We start from the raw sequence: 20,327 nt of genomic DNA on the forward strand, positions 1-20,327 counted from the left end.
TGTTGGAGCATCTTTGGGATATATGTGCAGAAGTGGAATTATTGGGTCTTCAGATAGTACTATGTCCAATTTTCTAAGGAATGGCCAGACAGATTTCCAGAGTGGCTATTTAGCTTGCAACACCACCAACAGTGGAGAAGTGTTCCTCATTCTCCACATCCTCACCAGCATCTGCTGTCAACTGACTTTTTGATCTTAGCCATTCTGACTAGTGTGAGGTAGAATGTTTTGATTTGCATTTCCCTGATGGCTAGGGATGTAGAGCACTTAGATGCTTCTCAGCCATTTTATTTCCTCAACTGAGAATTCTTTGTTTAGCTCGGTACACCATTTTTTAATAGAATTGATTGATTTTCTGGAGTCTAACTTCTTGAGTTCTTTGTAAATTTTAGATATTAGATCTCTGTCAGATGTAGGATTGGTAAAGATATTTTTCCACTCTGTTAGCTGATGTTTTGTTTTCTTTACGTTGCAATCTCGTAAAGTTCTATTTATTGATTCCTGACCTTACAGCATAAGCCAACACATATTTTCTTGTCAATCACTTCAATGAATATAAAGCATATTTATATTGATAACACATACTTTGGTCTGTTGACACTTTTTATTTTAGAACTGAATTAAAAATATAACATCTTTACAAATTGAGTCAAAGTGAAATATAAATCAAATGGAATTCAATTGAAAAGGGTATAAAATAATTAAGTTATACAATGAAATAATTTCCAGATAATGAGAACTTGATACTTAGAAGTAGCCAAAGAAAGCCATAAGGTTTGTTGTGTAATACAACCTCTTATACATCAGCATTATAGTATTTTATGATTAATAAAATCAAAGGTAATTATTCTAAATACATGAGATATTAAAAATAGAATGAGGTGAGTGTAGGATGGAACATACTGCCCTGTGAATAAACCTAAAATGGAAATTGATTCCAGAGAAGCAAACAGGCAGAAAAGGTCATATGGATTGTAAAATGGATTCAAATGACTCACTGCAGACAGCAGTTGATTTTCAACAGTCCAACAAATGAATGCAGAGTAACTTCAGTTACAAAAGGCTTTTGGTTTTTCAATGCATTTCCGATAGACTGAGCGCCATCCATATGATAAACAAATTCCCCAATACTGAGCTACATCAACACCTCTCAGAGAGAGTAATTGGAACTTAGTACATTTTGTGTTCTTAGTATTTACCTACAATGAAAGTGATTCATAAGCTGTGTAGACTTCATTCTTTTTTTAGAATTTAAATATTTTGGAAAAATTGAAGTGTTATTACATATCAACCAGGTTTTTTTTGGAAGTGCTTATGATCAAGATAAAAGGTATTGTTGAAAAGATGTGATAGATAGATAGAGAGATAGATAGATAGACAGACAGACAGACAGACAGATAGATGATAGATAGATGATAGATAGAGAGATAGACAAAGAGATAGACAGAAAGACAGATAGATAGATAGGTAAATATATACATTTTCTTCTTCATGGAATGATTATTACATACTGTCCTATGTTTTTATGTAATTTTTTCTCAGATTCCATGAATGAGTGTGAAAGCATTTTTCTCTGGAAATGTCATTTAAGCATCATGAGCAGTTAGGGTTATTTCCCAGCAAGGCTTAGAGGAAAGAAGGAATGAATGCTACACATCTTCTGCAAACCATCCATGTGACTCAGATTATTTTTTACTTTCCAAAGTTTCAATTTTCGGGAGAGTTGATCCTAAATGCCATTATGAACATTTTTAACATTTAATTTATTTACATTATTTTTGTTTAAACATAGCTGGAGTAACTGAACAATATTTTTCTCATGACATATTCAACATTTTTTCCTACTCTTACAGAATACCATAAAATGTACTGTACAAAAAAATAAAAATGAAAATAATTGACTTACTAAGTAATGAGATACTAGAAAATGTTGCTTAATTTTTAAGCTTTCTTTTTTCTTTGTGTTTGTGACTTTTCTATTATGTATTTATATCATGCATTTTATTAATATTATATCTTGACAGTTAAAGTACTTTAAACATATGCCAGCATAAATATTGTCTTCTATACCTTATTTTTCTCTTAATTACAAGGCCTTGTTTTGTTCAAGTCTAATTTTACTACATAATAAAAAAATTCAGAAAATTCCCTCTAACATTACAAAATGTTCAGTAATCCCTTAGTAAGTAGATTTTTTATTAGTGATGGTTTTCAGAAAAATTTCCACATATCACTTTTTGTGACAATGACTTCATAGTATAATTGCTTTATCTCTTGGTAATGGAGTAGGTTAATGTACAGCAATCTTATATTCAAGATGCCCTTATTATTTCTCCTTTTTAAATGTAAGTCACAGAGATGAACATATTTTTTTTTAATTTAAGAATAATCATAGAGCTTAGATGTGTTTCCATATTTTTGAAATTAAACACAGCTTCTTTTTTTAATATGCTCATAGTTGAAACATAATTTATTATAGGATTTTTAAGTTGGTGGATATAGTTTTTAAATAAATAATAATTTTATTGGATTGATTAAATATTGGATAGGGACTGTTATTATAAGCTGAGCTATTAATACTTGCTATTGACTTTCACTTTCCTTACTGTAGGCTTCATGTTTCTTTGTCTCTTCCAGAATTAGTGTATGTCAATATTCCATGGTCATATGTATGTATATATATGTATATATATATGGTCTAATAGAGTGGAAAGGTTGACAGAGTGTGTGTTATGTCCTTTGAGCAATACCTTTGCAGCTGAAAAAACACTGATAGATTAAGAAACTAAAAAGGCACGTAGAAGGTCTCTTGTGGTAAGCTTTCTTTGATTGCAGGTCAAGCAGGGATAAAGAAGAGTGTGAGGTAAAACTGTGCTTTTAACAAAAACATTATGTTTAAGAAAGATGAAGACCCAGACAAATAGGTATCAATATTGACAATAAAATCTATCATTCATTTTAAAATTTCCAGCATAGTGGAAATTATTGCACTAATAAAAGCCAAATAGGAAAACATTTTGAAAATTACCTGTACATTATAAGCATTCTGGTTTTTGAATTTCAAAATACGGGCCTTAAGACTGAAAAAAATAGTTTTTTGTCAATTTTAAAACTTTATAAATTAATTTATTCTCTCAGATACTTTATCGTGAGCCAGCCTCTCCTCCCTCCTTCCCTTCCAGTCTCTTCCTAATCACTTCTGTCCATTTCCCCGAGAAAAGAGAAAGCATCTCAGGGATATCAACCAAACACAGCAAATCAAATTGAAATAAGACTAGGCAAATCTCCTCATATCAAGTGGTTTTTCTTGCAATATCCTTGACTCTTCTGGTTCCTACGATCCTTCCTTCCCTTCTTCCATATTCACTGAGTCCTGCCTCAGTCTTGTTCACTTTTGGTCTCTGCATCTGTCTCCATCAGTTACTGAATAGAGCTCCTCTGATATTGGTTATGCTAGCCTCCAGTATATGAATATAGCAGAATATCATTAGGAATATGTAGTTTTCCTTCCAAGGCATATTTGGTTCTATCCTTGGTTTCTGGGCAATCAGGCCTCTGAGTTCTGGTTCACCAGGCAATGTAAGGAATTGACTTCCTCTTGTGGCATGGGTCTCAAGCCAGACTAGTCATTAGTTTAATTTTTGACATCTTTACACCAGCATCTCATTCTGGCAGGACTAATTTTAGGTTTAAGGTTTTGTGGTTGGGTTGGTGTCCCAATAATCTCAGTGGAAGTCTTATCTGGTTAAAAGAGATGGCTCGTTCAGGATCTGTATCCTCCATCTCTAGGAGCAATAGGTATGGTCACCCAATAAAATCCTGGCAGTTTTCATTGCACTGGGTTTTTATTTATACTTTACATTGTAGTTAATATCTATTGATATAAGTACACACATTCGTTGTCTTTCTAGGTCTGGGTTTCCACATTGAAGATTATTATTTCCTTCTATCAACCATTTGCTTGGAAGTTTCATGATGTTATTATTTTTAAGAGTAAAGTAATACACTATTGTGTAAATGTACCACATTTTCTTTATTCATTCTTCAATTGGGGGAAATATAGATTGTTTCCAGTTTCTGACTATTAAGAATAAACCTGTTTTCTTTTTTGAGCGAAAAAGGCCCAAATGAGAAAGACCAAAAAGTGGAAGCCTCTGCCCTTCTTAGAAAAAACAAAACAAAAACAAAAAGAAAACCCACAAAAAAAAAAAAAATAAGTATATAGCACCCTCTTAGAGTGGGTACACCTAGACCTTAAATCATTAATAACTCAAGAGCTAAGAAGATAGCCTTGTGACACTTTTTGGTAGTTAAAAATCATTATGTTTAATCTATATACACCAAGAAAAAACTTTGACTATTTCCATGTTACATTTTGTTTTACATGAACTTTACGCTTATTGTAACTAGTAAGATTTCAATACATACTATCAAACCTTTAATAAAATCAAGTACTGACAAAAATATAATCATATATTTTTATGCTAAAATGCCTTTAAAATCTCTACCTGTATCTTTGTTTTTTAAATAAAGTTGTAAGAACAAAATAATTTATAAAAAATCAAAAAAAAAAAAAAGAATAAAGCTGCTAAGTGCATGGTTTAGCAAGTATCTTTATGGTAGAATGGAACATGTTTTAGGTTTAAGGCTCAGGAGTGGTATAGTTTGGTCGTGAGGTATACCAATTTCTAATTTTCTGAGAATTTGTGATATTGATTTTCAAAGTGCCTATACAAGTTTGCCCTTTAACCATCAGTGGAGCAGGGTTCCTCCTGGCTACAAATCCTTGACAGCATATTTTGCCACTAATGATTTTGTTGTTTTTGGGGGGGGGGGGTTGTTTAGACATTCTGACAGGTGTACAGTGGAATGTCAGAGACATTTTGATTTACATTTCCCTGCTGGCTAAGGATGTTGAATATGTCTTCACATGTCTCTCAGCAATTTAAGATTCATCTGTTGAGATTTTAGGATTACATTTTTAATTCTATTATTTGGTTTGCCTCTATCTAATTTCTAGATTTCTTTGTATATTTTGGAGATTAGTCCCTTGTCAGATTTAGATTTTGTGAAAATCTTTTCAAGTTCTATAGGTTACCATTTGTCTTAATGATAGTGTTATTTGCCTCTCAGAAGATTTTCAAATTCCTGAGGTCTCATTTGTTAGTTATTGATCTTAGTGCCTATACTATTGGTGTTCTGTTCAGAACATTGTTACCTGTGACAATGTATTAAAGGCTATTCCCTCTTTTCTTTTTTAGGGTTCGTTATATTTGGTTTTATGTTTATTTTTTGTCCACTTGGACTTAAGTTTTGTGCAAGACTATAATATGGATCTATATACATTCTTCTACATGCATATATCAAGTTATAACAACACCATTTGTTGAAGATCTTTTCCCCCCTCCCACCATGGTATAGTTATGGCTTCTTTGTATAAAAAATGCATAGTTGTCTGTGTTTATTCCTGGGGATGATTCTATTCCATTGGTCAACCTGTCTGTTTTTGTGCCAATGCCATGCTGATTTTATTACCATTGCTATGTAGTATAACTTGAAATAAGGAATTGTACTGTTTTAGCTATCCTAGGTTTTAATTATTCCATATGAAATTTCATATTCCATATGAAATTTGTACTATCAAAGTCTTTAAAAATATTGATGGGAATTATATTGAATCTGTAGATGGTTTTGGTAATATGGACATTTTTATGTGAATTCTGAAGATCCATGAGCATGGAAGACTTTTTTCAGCCTCTGATATCTCATTCATTTTTTCAAAGATGTGAAGTATTCATGATACAGGTCTTTTCTTGATTAGAATTACACCAAGAGTTTATGTTATTTCTGGCTATTGAGAAGAGTGTTAATTTCCTAATTTTTGCCTAAGACTCCTTGCAGCTTGAATTTTGGAAAACTATTATTTTTTTAAAGTTAATCTTGTATCAAGCCACTTTGCTGAAGATATTTTTCAGCTCTAGAAGTTCCCTGGTAGAATTTTGGGGGGTATCTTTTGTATATCACATCATCTACAAATAACAATACTGTGGGTTCTTCATTTTTGATTTGTAGACACTTAATATTCCCTAGTTTTCCTATTACTAAGCTGGAATGTTAAGTTTTCCAGGATGAAACCAAATTACACAATATCTGTTCACAGAACCAGCACTACAATGAATAATAGATGGAAAGTTGCAACACAAGGAGGGAAACTACACCCTAGAAAAAGCAAGAAAATAATCTTCTTGCAACAAAACCAAAAGAAGAAAAGCACATTAACATACTCCTACCTCTAATAACAAAATAACAGGAAACAACAATCATGCTTCCTTAATATTTCTTAACATCAATAGACTCAATAGACTCAACATCAATGAACTCAATTCCCCAATAAAAAGACATCTACTATCAAACTGGATGTGGAAACAGGATACAACAATTTGCTTCATACAGTAAACTTATCTGAGTGACAAAGAGAGACACTAACTTGGAGTAAAAAGGCTGGGAATAGACTTTCCAAGCAAATGGTCCCAAAAACAAGCTGGTATAGCATTCTAATATCGAATAAAATAAATTTTCAACCAAAAATTTTCAACGAAGATAAGACATGACACTTTTTACATATCACAGGAAAAAATTATCAAGACAAGCTCTCAATCCTGAACATTTATGCTCCAAATACAAGGGTACCCACATTCATAAAATTTGTGTTTTGTTTAAGATGAACAAAATTTTCCTCCCTAAAGATATGAAAACGTAAACACTGTGGAACTTGATGGGTGGTCACTGTAGGCAACCAAACCAGTGATCCCAATAAAACACCAAAATGAGTGGTGAATAGGCTCAGGAGGAAGCATTGGCAGCTCAGTTATAGCTGAAGACAGCCAGAAAAGATTCCTATTAAATTAAACACTGGGTATGCTGTCAGACTGTAGCTGAGACACTGGCAAAAAAATTTATTTATTTATTTATTTATTTTTGTTTGTGATAGTATTTATTATTCTTTTTTTATCACACTAATCTTGTCAGACCTCCCACTGCTTCCCCAGTGTATCTCTAACAGCTCTCATTTGTATTTCATCTCAATTTCTCTTTCTATATCTCATTGTTTTTTCTTTTTAATTTAATTTTTCTTACTGCTTTATTTTTAAAAAAGAGGGATACCTTTACAGATTTTAAAGGCATTTTGGCATAACATTATATGAATAATTTTGTCAGTACTTAATTTTTTTAGAGGTTTGATAGCATGCCTAGAAGTCATACTAGTTACCATAAGCATGATGTACAGATGGGACAGAAAAAAAACATGAAAACAGAATTCTTGTTATGTGCAGATTAAGCCTAATAATCTGTGAATACCAAAAATTGCCACAAGACTATTATCTTAACTCTTGGATTGTTAATGATTTGAAGTCCAGGTGTACAAATCTCTGAGAGGGTGCTATACATTTATTTTTTTTCCCTAAGAAGGACTGAGGCTTTCATTTATTTTACTTCTTTTTTCTGTTCTTTGTTTTTCTTGACCTTCATATAGTCTGTGAGTTGTTTCTGGGGTGTTCAGAGTTTTCTGGGGTTATTATCCAATTATCAGTGACTGTATATTATGCCTGTTCTTTTGTGACTGGGTTACATTACTCAGAATGATATTCTCTAGACACATCCATTTTCTTAGGAATTTCGTTAAGTCATTGTTTCTGATAGCCGTTTCTGATAGTACTCCATTGTGTAAATATACCACAACTTTTGTATCCATTCCTCTACTGAAGGACATCTGGGTTCTTTCCAGCTTCTGTCTATTATAAATAGGGCTGCTATGAACATTGTGGTGCATATGTCTTTGTTGTATGTTAGAGCTTCTCTGGGGTATATGTCCAGAGTGGAATAACTGGGTCTTCAGGTAGTACTATGTCCAATTTACTGAGGAACCGCCAGACTGATTTCCAGAGTATTGTACCAGTTTACAACCCCATTAACAGTGGAGAAGTGTTTCTCTTTCTCCAAATCCTTGCCAGCATCTGCTGTCATCTGAATTTTTGATCTTAGCCATTCTGACAGGAGTGAGTTGGAATACCAAGGTTGTTTTGATTCGCATTTCCCTGATGACTAAGAATGCCCAACACTTCATTTGATGCTTCTCAATCATTTGATGTTTCTCAATTGAGAATTTTTTCAGCTCTGTACCCCATTTTTAAATAGGATTTTTTGATTCTTTGGTGTCTAACTTCTTGAGTACCTTGTATACCGTAGATATTAGGTCTCTAACAGATGTGGGGTTGGTAAAGATCTTTTCCCACTCTGTTGGCTGCCATTTTGTTTTCTTGACAGTGTTCTTAGCCTTACAGAAATTTTACAATCTCATTAAATCCCATTTGTCGATCATTGACCTTAGAGCACAAGCCACTGGATTTTGGTTCAGGAAATTTTCTTCTGTGCCTATGTGTTCTAAGGTTTTGCTACTTTCTCTTCTAATAGTTTCAGAGTACCTGGTTTAATGTGGAGATCTTTGATCCACTTGCACTTGAACTTTGTACAAGTAGATAAGAAAGGGTCTATTTTCATTCTTCTGCATGCTGAGTGCCAGTTGGACCAACACTATTTGATGAAGAAGCTGTCCTTTTTTCCATAGAATGTTTACAGCTCCTTTGTGAAAAATCAAGTGACCGTATATGTGAGGATTAATATCTGGATCTTCTATTCAATTCTATTGATCCATGTGCCTATCTCTGTACCAGTACCATACAGTTTTTAAAACAATAGCCTTGTAATGTAGCTTGAGGTCAGGGATAGTTATTCTAGCAGATGTTTTATTGTTGTTGAGGATGGATTTCACCATTCTAGGTTTTTTTTTTTTTTTTTTTTTTTTGTTATTCCAGATGAAATTGCACACTGCTCTTTTCAACTCTATGACAAATTGGGTTGGAATATTGTTGGGGATTACATTGAATCTGTAGATTGCTTTTGGTAAGATGGCCATTTTTTACAATTTTTATCCTTCCAACCCATGAACATAGGAGATCTTTCTATCTTCTGAGATCTTCCTTGATTTCCTTCTTTAGAGACTGAAAGTTCTTGTCATACAGGTCCTTCACTTGCTTACTTAGAGTCACACCAAGATATTTCATATTGTTAGTGACTATTGTGAATGGTATCTTTTCCTAAATTTCTTTCTTGGCATGTTTGTCCTTTGAGTAGAAGAAGGGACTACTGATTTGTTTGAGGTAATTTTATATCCAGCCCCTTTGCTGAACTTGTTTATCAGCTGTAGAAGTTCTCTGCTGGAATTTTTGGGGTTACTTATGTACACTATTATGGCAAAAAGTGATGTTTTACTTCTTCCTTTCTAGTTTGTAACCCTTTGTTTTCCTTTTGCTGTCTAATTGCTCTGGCTAGTACCTCCAGTATTATGTTGAATAGGGAGGGGGAGAGTTGGTAGCCTTGTCTACCCCCCTAAATAGAGTGGGATTGCTTCAAATTTCTCATTGTTAAGTTTGATGATGACTATTTGTTTGCTGTATATTGCTTTTATTATGTTTAGCTATGGGCCTTGGATTCTTGTTCTTTCCAAACTTTTGACAAGAAGGGGTGTTGAATTTTGTCAAATGCTTTCTCAGCATCTAGTAAGAAGATCATCTGTTTTTTTTTTTTCTTTGAGTTTGTTTATATGATGAATTACATTGATTGATTTCTGTATGTTAAAACAACCCTGCATCCAAGGGATTTAGCCTACTTGATCATGGTGAATGATAGTTTTAGTGTGTTCTTGGATTCGGTTTGCAAGGATTTTGTTGAGTATTTTTGCATCAATGTTCATAAGTGAGATTGGTCTGAAGTTCTCTTTACTTGTAAAGTCTTTGTCTGGTTTAGCAATGAGCGTAATTGTGGCCTCGAAAAATGAGTTAGGTAGTGTTCCATCTGACTCCATCTTGTGGAATTGTTTGGAGAGTATTGGTATTAGGTCTTCAATAAATATCTGATAGAATTGTGCACTAAAATCATCTGGTCCTGGGCTTTTTTTTGGTTGGGAGGATTTTGATGACTGCTTCTATTTCTTTAGGTATTATGGGATTATATAGATGATTTACCTGGTCCTGGTTTAACCCTAGTATCTGTTATCTCTCTAGGAATTCATCCATTTCCTCCAGATTATTCAGCTTTGTTGAGTATAAGTATTTGTAGTAGGACTTGATTTCTTTAATTTCCTCTTTTTCAGTTGTTATGTCTCCATTTTCCTTTCTGATTTTGTTAATTTGGATACTCTCTCTTTGCCCTCCAGTTAGTCTGGCTAAGGGTGTATCAATCTTGTTTATTTCCTCAAAGAACCAGCTCTTTGTTTTGTTGATTCTTTGAATGGTTTTTTTTGTTTCTATAAGGTCAATTTATGCTCTGAGTTTGAGTATTTCTTGCCATCTACTCCTTTTGGGTGTATCCACTTCCTTTTGCTTTAGAGCTTTCCACTGTGCTGTGAAGTTGCTAGTGTATGTTCTCTCCAGTTTCTTTTTGGAAGCACTCAGAGCTATGAGTTTTCCTCTCAGTACTGCTTTCATTGCATCCCATAAATTTTGAGTATGTTGTGTTTTCATTTTCATTAAATTCTAGAAAATCCTAAATTTCTTTTTATTTCTACTTTGACCATGCTATCATTTAATAGAGCATTGTTTAGTTTCCAAGTGTATGGGCTTTTTGTTTTCTTTGTTGTTATTACAGACCAGCCTTAGTCCATGGTGATCTGATAGGATGCATGGGAGTATTTCAAACTTCTTATATCTATTGGAACTTGTTTTTTGACTGATTATATGGTCAATTTTGGAGAAGGTAATGTGAGCTGTTGAGAAGAAGGTGTATTCTTTTGTTTTAGTATGAAATGTTCTGTAGATTTCTATTAATTCCAATTGGCTTATAACCTCTGCATAACTCTGTCCTTGTTCAGTTTTTGTTTCCAGGATCTTTCCATTGATGAGAGTGGGATGTTGAGGTGTCCTACTATTATTATGGGGTGCAATGTATTTTTTTTTTGAGCTTTAGTAGGGTTTCTGTTATTAATATGGGTGCTCTTGTATTTGGAGCTTATATTTTAAGGATTGGGAGTTGCTCCTGATAAATTTTCCCTGTAATGAGTAAAAAGGGTCCTTCCTTTTCTTTTTTGATAACTTTTGGTTGAAAATCTATTTTTTTTAATATTAGAATGGCTACTCCAGCTTGTTTCTTGGTACTGTTTACTTGGAAGATATTTTCCCAACATTTTACTCTGTGATAGTGTCTGTCTTTGTTTCCTGTATGCAGCAAAGTGCTGGATTCTGTTTATGCATCAAGTCTTATCACCTACATCTTCTTATTGGTGAATTGAGTCCATTTATGTTAACAGATATTAAGGAATAGTGGTTGCTGTTTACTGATATTTTTGCTTTTAGAGATAGAATTGTTCCTATGAGTCTTTCTTCTTTTGGTTCTCTTGTTTAGTTATTTTCTTGTTTTTACTAGGATGTAGTTTCCGTCCTTGTATTTGGTTTTCCACCTATAAGTGATTGTAGTCCTGGATTTGTGTTCAGATACTGTGGATATTTAGTTTGTCCTGGAATATCTTGGTCTCTCCATCTATGACGATTGAGAATTTTGCTGGGTATATCAGCCTGGGCTGACACTTGTGTTCTCTTAGTGTCTGCATGATGTCTGTCCAGGATCTTCTAGCTTTTATAGTCTCTGTTGAGAAGTCAGGTGTGATTCTGATTGGTCTGCCTTTATATGTTGCATTTCCTTTTCCTCTTACTGTTTGAGTATTTTTTCTTTGCTTTGGGCACTTGGTGTTTTGACTATTATGTGTCAGGAAAAATTTTCTTTTCTCGTTCACTGTATTTGGAATTCTGTAGGCTTTTTTTATGCTCATGGTCATCTCATTCTGAAGGGTAGGGAAGTTTTTTTCTATAATTTTTGTTGAAGATATTTATTGTGCCTCTTAGTTGATATTCTTCGAGCTCTTCTATTCTTATTGTCCTTAGGTTTGGTTTTCTCATTGTGTCCTATATCTCCTGGACATTTTGGGTTAGGAGCTTCTTAGCTTTTGTATCCTCTTTGACTAGTTTGTCTATGTTTTCAATTTTGTCTTTGGCCCCAGAGATTCTCTCTTCCATCTCTTGTAGTCTGTTGGCGATGCTTGCATCTGTGACTCCTGATTTTCTTTTTCTGTTTTCTACCTCCAGGATTGTCTTTTTTAGTGTTTTCATTATCATTTCCATTTCCATTTTTAATTCCTTCTTCAATTCCTTCATCTCTTTGTTTCTGTTCTCCTCTAGTTCTTTGATTTCTTTGAGTGGTTTTCGTGTTTCCTCTTTAAAAGCTTCTATTTGTTTATGGTTTTCCTCCTATTCTTGTTTAAGTGAGTTATTCACACTCTTCTCCAAGATCTCCATCATAAGCTTGAGTTATGATTTCAGGTGTGATTCTTCTTTTTCTGGAGTGTTTTGCATTCTGCTGCTTGCTGTGATGGGAGAGCTGAGTTCTGATGTTGCCACGTTGTCTTGGTTTCCAGTGGGTAAGTTCTTTTACCTTCCTCTTGCCATCTTGTTGTCTGTGATTATACATGGTCTTGTTGTCATTGATTGGTTCCTGTCTCTCCCGTGTACCTGGCCTGTGCTACTTGATACCTGCAGTTTTAGGTTATAAATGGCCTGAGTGTTTGGTCCTCACACAAGGGCCTTCTGGGTGGACATGAGTCCCTATGGCAGAGTTCCTGCTCCCCTCGATCAAACAGAGGACTCCCACTACCTGGTGCATTAGGCCTAGACCTCTCTGCGCCCTGGCTACTCATATTGTCTTCTTTCCAGGCCTGTGCCCCTGGATCTCCATTTGGAAACTTATTTTAAGCCACGACAATGTTTCTGTTCTTTGAAATAATTTTGATTTTACCAGTGTGTAGATATTTACTGTTTTTTTAATTATCTATATTGAATATCAGCATCATTTAAGTACAAATTTTTCTGCATTCATTGGTATTTCACTAGCTTTTGGAATTGATAATATATTTAGAATTCTTATGAGTTAGAAACACTGGGCTTAAAATATTGATGTAATATGACCTATAATCCATCACTGTACATGTAGTCCAATGGTGACTGTCAATAAAATTATATCCCTTGAAGATATGAGGCACATTATTTGCATGAGTAAAGGCATTCGTTGTGTTCTTGACTATGTGCACTAAATGATTGTTATTTTTAAATATATGCATAGCTTAAATATTACATGTTTTCTGGAAAATACCTGTAAATTTAAGTTTAGTTTGATATGGAATCCTAGAACAATTTTCTAGTGGGTAATGTGTATTGGGAATCACACATCAAATCAAAGCTAGTGTTATGGATTCTGAACTTTTATTCATAACATGTCAGAAAAGAAAACCTAGAAAGAAAAGTTTAAGAGCAGGTTTTAACAGATGTTCATATATGGTTCAGAGGAAAGGGAAAGATTTTTCTTCCCCTACTACTCAAATGCCTGTTTTGAAGTCGTCAGAATGGTTTCAGACAGCTTGGCTGTTAGCCAACATTGATTGTTGGTAGTCTGGTATGAAGAACGCCATCTGTGCAGAATGGAAGTCCCTTATGAAAAAGGACTGATAATTATATTCTTCACAGGTGCTGTTAAAGTGAAATCAGGTGTCAAGGTTACAACTGCCTAAAAGGCTATGATATGCTGAGAAAGAATGTTTTGCCATATTGTGAAATGGGATTTCAGCATAACATTTAAACATTCCGGTTTTTGGGTGCTGCAGAGGTCAGACTACTTAGCAAGCTGTAAAACTCTCACACTCCTTCTACCACCAACAGTGAAGGAAAGCTTTATTTTGAATCAAGGATAAAGGACAGATCAAAGTTATTACATTTCCTCACTAAAATACCTTTCCAATTACATCATCTCCCCCAGAAAAGTTGGTAAAGAGTAACAGTGAGTTGAAAACTCTAATGACTTAACCTCACCTACAAACATTAGTTTGTAAAACAATCAAAATTAGTCTCCCACTGTTATTAATAGAAGCTCATTATATCATTGCAAAAAATAGAACTAAACACAGTTATTTCGATATTGGCCAAGAGTGCTCAATTTCACTTGACTGTTGGAACTATCATAAGCCCTGGCATGAGTATTGATGTTGCTACCACAATGACTTCACCATTATTTACAAATCTTCCTTTGTCCCTGCTTCTCAGGGACGATTTAACATCCTGTTCTAACATTTTCAACATTTTATGCCATTTAGCCCTCAGCACAACTTTATCAGTTATCACTGAAGTATTCACTGGGGCCTCACACCAGGTCACTGAAACTTACATCGCTCAATTATCTTTGCTATAAATTCCAGAGCTGGGCCTTAACATGTCTGATTCTGTTAACTTCTAAAATTTTTTTTCAGTTATTTGAAACAAAAAAGATTACCTTTTCTTCAAAAAATATATTAGAAGAATTGTTCTCATTATCTCATCCAATCTCATAACAGGTCATTAATTAACCTAGTAAACAAATATAGATTTATACACTACTTTCTTATAGTTCAAATTGTAGCCACTGATGGCAAGGCAGACAAGAGATGAAGAAGTGTAAAGGTCTGTCTTTCATTACATGTCTGTTGATATTCATAAATTTAGAAACTTAAATCATGATACTTTTTTGTTTTTAAGAATTATTTTTAATTAACATAACAATTCTACATAGGGAAGATTTGATGTTTCCATACACATATGCATTTTGTGGGCAGATTGTTCAGTAATCAGGTAATTACCATGCCTGGACTAATCAAGCTTCTGAAATTAGCATATCGGCGACATCAAATATTTACCATGCTTCCCTTCTCTCTCAGCTACTTTGAAATATATGGCATTTACTATGTTGACTGTAAATCTCCCAGCTTGTCACAAAACCATTGGAACTTACTCCCTACTATGACTTTGTGCTGCCTCATTACATTCTTTCACTATTCCTCTTCAAAACAATAATAGCTACCTTGGAATCCAGAAATTCTACTACTGTGTGTGTGTATTTACCTGCTTCAGTTTCATGATCCATGTCTCTTAAACACTATGTCTTCAGAGTATGGTCTTATACTGGTGATATTAAGAAGTAGTGGGACCTTTGAGACGAAGATCCACTGAGGTAAACCCCTAAAGGAAGCACTATGACATCATGCTATTTTACTTCTAGTCTGAGGTGTGCAGTTCTCTGACACTTTGTTCCTTATCAAGATGGGCCACCTAAACAGTATCAGTCACAGGGCTATTAGATTTCTAAAACATGGGTCAAAACCAAAATTTTCTTGTTAATGATATTAGCTGTTCTGTTATAAGTATGAAAAACTGGTACAAATATTCAAAGATAATAATGGCTAAGACATACACAGGTCCACATTTTTCTTAATAGGAATTGCATTTGTCTCTATCAATGGATGAGTGAATCCTTTAAAAGAAAGATAGTATATGTACCTAAGAAACACTGTTCAGTGATAAAGGGAATGAAATTCTATGATTTGAATCAATGTGGGTGAAGAAGGACAGTATTTTTTAAATTAAGTGGGACAAATAAAATTCTTCACAATGACACTCTTATGACAAAGTTTATTTAACATATTAAAATTCAGAAAGCTTCTTGTTTCTTGTCCTGTATCGTATGGTCTCTTATTCTGTATTGTATTAGAAATATCTTAAAAAACTGCAATTTTTTTCTACTGAACACAGTGATATAAAATAATTGTCAGAGTCCAGAGAACTAACAATTACACCATGAAATCAGTACACATTGTTCCTATGTATGGTATGGTTGTATACATATGTATGTATATATAATAATAATAAGATTAAACAGACTGTCAATGTTAAATGGAGGGAGAATATAGAGAGTTGGAAGAAGGAAAGGAAGAAGGAGAAGTGATGAAATTTTATTTTAATTTAAGTAAATATCAAGAAAAAAATAAATATCTAAAAAATACAGAATTTTTGAGACATAACACAGGATGTGGCTATTTGGATCTTAGACTTATGTGTATTCAGTCCTACTCTCTGTAGCCAGTCTCAGTAATCCATGATCCCCCTTTAAAAAAAAACAGCTTCACAACAGAAGTAATTTTAATTAACATGTAATGGTCAGCAACAATTTTGAAATGCTATTTGGCAGCAGTTAATTTTTAAACCTCATCATCTTGTTTGATCTTTCACAAGATTGCTCTATTCTTATTTGACAATTGATATAGACTATTTTCTAAAATATTAATATAGTTGAACTGACTTTACTACATGTTTTACTTATCTTAGGTCATCTACTTGAAATCTGGAAAATTTATATTTGGTTGTTGAAAATATTACAGGGTTTTGTTTGTTTGTATGTTTGTTTGTTTTAACTCCACAAGACACATGTCAGTGACCAGAGTTAATCTCCACTAATTCACAAGATAACATCACTAGTTAGGAATATTATTGTATGCATAAATGTGAAGGCAGAAAATGATATGTAAATATATTTATGTATAAAATGAATTTTCATTTAGAATTGATAGTACTTTCTACTAGAAGAAAATATATACACATGAGCACATATATATGAACACAATAGGCTTTTGATTTATTTCTCATTTTTAAAACATATTTGGAATGATTATTGTATTCAAGTGCCAAAATTCTATTGAAAGAACAAACATAAAGGAGAAAGGAGTGATTATATCCCTATATCACAGAGTCACATGAAATGTATACTTAAGCTAATGTCAATAAAAATCATGTTACTAAATGTAAAACACATCAGAGAAAAAATTCATCATTATATAAAACATATCCAAATATTAATAAAAACACAGTCTCTGTATTTTTTAATGCACCAATGACTTATTCAAAGTGGAATTGCTGTTTGACAGTAAGGAATTTAATTGAATTATATAAACAACAACTTGGGTGGTTCTATTATGTTTTCTGTAGTCATAAAGACATAAAAATTTTTCAAAATATATTTCTTAATATTTCATAACTAAGCACAGAAAGTCCTATATGCTCAGATCACTTTATATCTATTTTTAATGTTCTAAGATATATGTGTTTATTCTTAATTTAGTTTTTAAAAAATTTAAGATATGTCATACTTATACAAAAAATACCACCAAAATTAACCATGTCCTAATAAGACATCTAATTAAACATCTATATGGTTAAAATAGCCTGTCTGGAGGTGTAGAACTTCATATTTAATTTTACATTTATGCTAAAAGGTATTATTTTCCCTTACCCATCATCAAAAATGAAAACCATCCATGATAGAATTAGACCAAAAAAATAAAAATAAAAAGACTAGCTTTGTGTCCTCTTTCATAACTAATCTCTGCCTACCTTCAGTCCTTCTTCATACCTTTTCTTTTACTTTAAATTAGATACTCTGTATTTACATTTGAGATGTTATATCTACCCCCCAGTCCCTGATCCAGTCCCACTTCCTCCTTCATTTATCTTCGCAAAGGTGCACTCCCTCCTATTCACCTTCTTTACCCCATTGCCTTGGAATCCCCCTACATTAGGAAAACATTCCTTCCCTGGACCAAAGGCCTCTTCTCACATTGATGCCAGACAATGATATCTTCAGCTACATATGCAACTGGATCAATAGGTCTCTCAATGTGCTCAAATGTTGGTGTTTTAGTTCATGGGAGCTTTGGAGGTTGATAATGTTGTTCTTCCCATGAGTTTGCAACCCCTTTCAGCTCCTTAAGTCTTTTCTTTAGAGTCTTTATTGGGGTGCCAATAGTGCTTGGATTTGGTGACTGCATATGTGGTAGATCCCTGTGTGAGGTGACCTTTCAATGATCCTTTTTTCAATCCCTGTTCCCCTATTTGATCTAGCATTTCCTCCCGTGATTACTTTGTTCTCCCTTCTAAAGACTGAGCTAACCCCATTTTTGCCTTCCTTCTTTTTTAAATTTTTTTTTTTTTTTTTTTGAGCTTCATAATGTCTGTGAATTGTTTCCTGGGTATTCAGAACTTTCTGGGGCTAGTATCCACCTATCAGTGAGTGAATAATATGTGTGTTCTCTTGGGGCTGGGTTACCTCACTCAGAATGATAGTCTCTAGTTGCATCCATTTGCCTAGGAATTTCATGAAGTCATTGTTTCTAATAGCTGAGTAGTACTCCATTGTGTAAATGTACCACAATTTCCGTACCCAATCATCTACTGAAGGACATTTAAGTTCTTTCCAGCTTCTGACTATTATAAAAATGGCTGCTATGAACACGGTAGAGCATGGGTCCATATTATATGTTGGAGCATCCTTGGGGTATATGCCCAGAGGTGGAAAAGCTGGGTTTTCAAGTAGTACTAAGTCAAATTTTCTGAGGAACTGCCAGTCTGATTTCCAGAGTAGTTTTAACAGCTTACAACCCCACCAACAACCTAAGTTTTTGATCTTAGCCATACTAACTCCTGTGAGTTGGAATCTCAGGGATGTTTTGATTTGCATTTCCCTGATGACTAGGGATGTTGAACACTATAGCTGATGCCACAAAGTACTTAGTAGCAGGAACCAGATAGAGAAGCCTCCTCAGGGATTATGTCAAAGTCCTGTAGATACAGCTGAGCATGCTTGCAGCTAACTATAGGACATAACATGGGGATCCCAATGAAGGTGCTAAAGAAAATATTGAAGAAGCTGAAAGAGCCTACAACCTCATGGGAAAAACAAATGTTAACAACCAACCGAACTCTCCAAAATTCCCATAGATTAAAACACCAAACTTTGAGCACACATTGAGAGACAAATTAATCCAGTTGCATATGTAGCTGAAGAAACCAGTGTCTGGCATCTATGTGAAAAGAGGCTTTGGGTTCAGGGAGGGCATGTTTTCCCAATGTAGGGGAATACCAAGGCAATGGGGTGGAGAGGGTGATATGGAGGGAGTGCACTTTTGTGAAGGTAAATGAAGGGGAGGGATATAACCTCTCAAATGTAAATATAGAATATCTAATCACAAATGAGAAAAAAAGAATGACAGAGACGAGAAATATATCTAAGTAATGAAAACTAATTGCATTTTAAGGTTCTCTGTGTTTCCCGTGGAGTTCTAACCAGTTTGCTATTTCACACTAGGTTATTCATAGAATTTATCTATAATGTTGTGCAAAGCTTACAAATATTATCTTGCATCTTGAAATTTATCTATTGTTTTCATGCTAGTTCACTTATCAGTTTGGGGGGAGAAACTGCACCATACTATTTCAGAGAATAAATAGTTTTATTTACTAAATTTTGAGTTAAATATTAATTCAAATAATATTTAAGCAAATAATTGATACATGTTTCATTAATTATAAAAATTAAACAAAGGGTCTGTGAGATAATAATGAAGCATTGGATTTTAAATTTTTAGCTCATCTTAAGTTTACCCCAAGTAATAATTCTATTAATTATTTATGGATTTTATATAATGTACACTGATCACAGTTGTTTTCCAATCCTCTGAGGTACAAGATTTCACACTTGTTTTTTTTAATTGAATAACTTAATTGTAAAAAACAACGATAAATGTACAAATTTTCAGCATTTTTGCATAAAAGTATACAAATATATTTTAAGGTTGTAATTAAGTATTTGTGGGTACATATACATACACATATGTATATATGTAACAATAATATAGGAAAAAGGCTATTAATTTGAGGAGATAGGAGAGAAAATGAGAGGGGCTGTAGGGAGGAAAGGAGGATGTGATACAGTTCTATTTTAAATAAAATATATTCTTTTTTTTCTTGTACTTTACACAGTCTGTGAGTTGTTTCTGGGGTGTTCAGAGCTTTCTGGGGTTAGTATCCCATTATCAGGGACTGCATATTATGTCTGTTCTTTTGTTCTTTTGTGACTGGGTTATCTCACTCAGGATGATATTCAATACATGCATCCATTTTCTTAAAAATTTCATTAAGCCATTGTTTCTGATAGCTGAGTTGTACTCCATTGTGTAAATGTACCATAATTTTTGTATCCATTCATCTACTGAAGGACATCTGGGTTCTTTCCAGCTTCTGGCTATTATAAATAGAGCTGCAATGAACATTGTGGTGCATGTATCTTTGTTGTATGTTGGAGCGTCTCTGGGGTAAATGCCGAGAAGTAGAATAACTGGGTCTTCAGGTAGTACTATGTCCATTTTTCTGAGGAATTACCAGAATGATTTCCAGAGTGGTTGTATCAGTTTACAACCCACCAACAGGGGAGAAATGTTTCTCTTTCTCCACATCCTTGCCAGCATCTGTTGTCATCTGAGTTTTAGATCTTAGCCAATCTGACTGGTGTGAGGTGGAATTTCAGGGTTGTTT

The sequence above is a fragment of the Micromys minutus genome (assembly GCF_963924665.1).
Source record: "Micromys minutus genome assembly, chromosome: 1".
Classification (NCBI taxonomy): domain Eukaryota; kingdom Metazoa; phylum Chordata; class Mammalia; order Rodentia; family Muridae; genus Micromys; species Micromys minutus.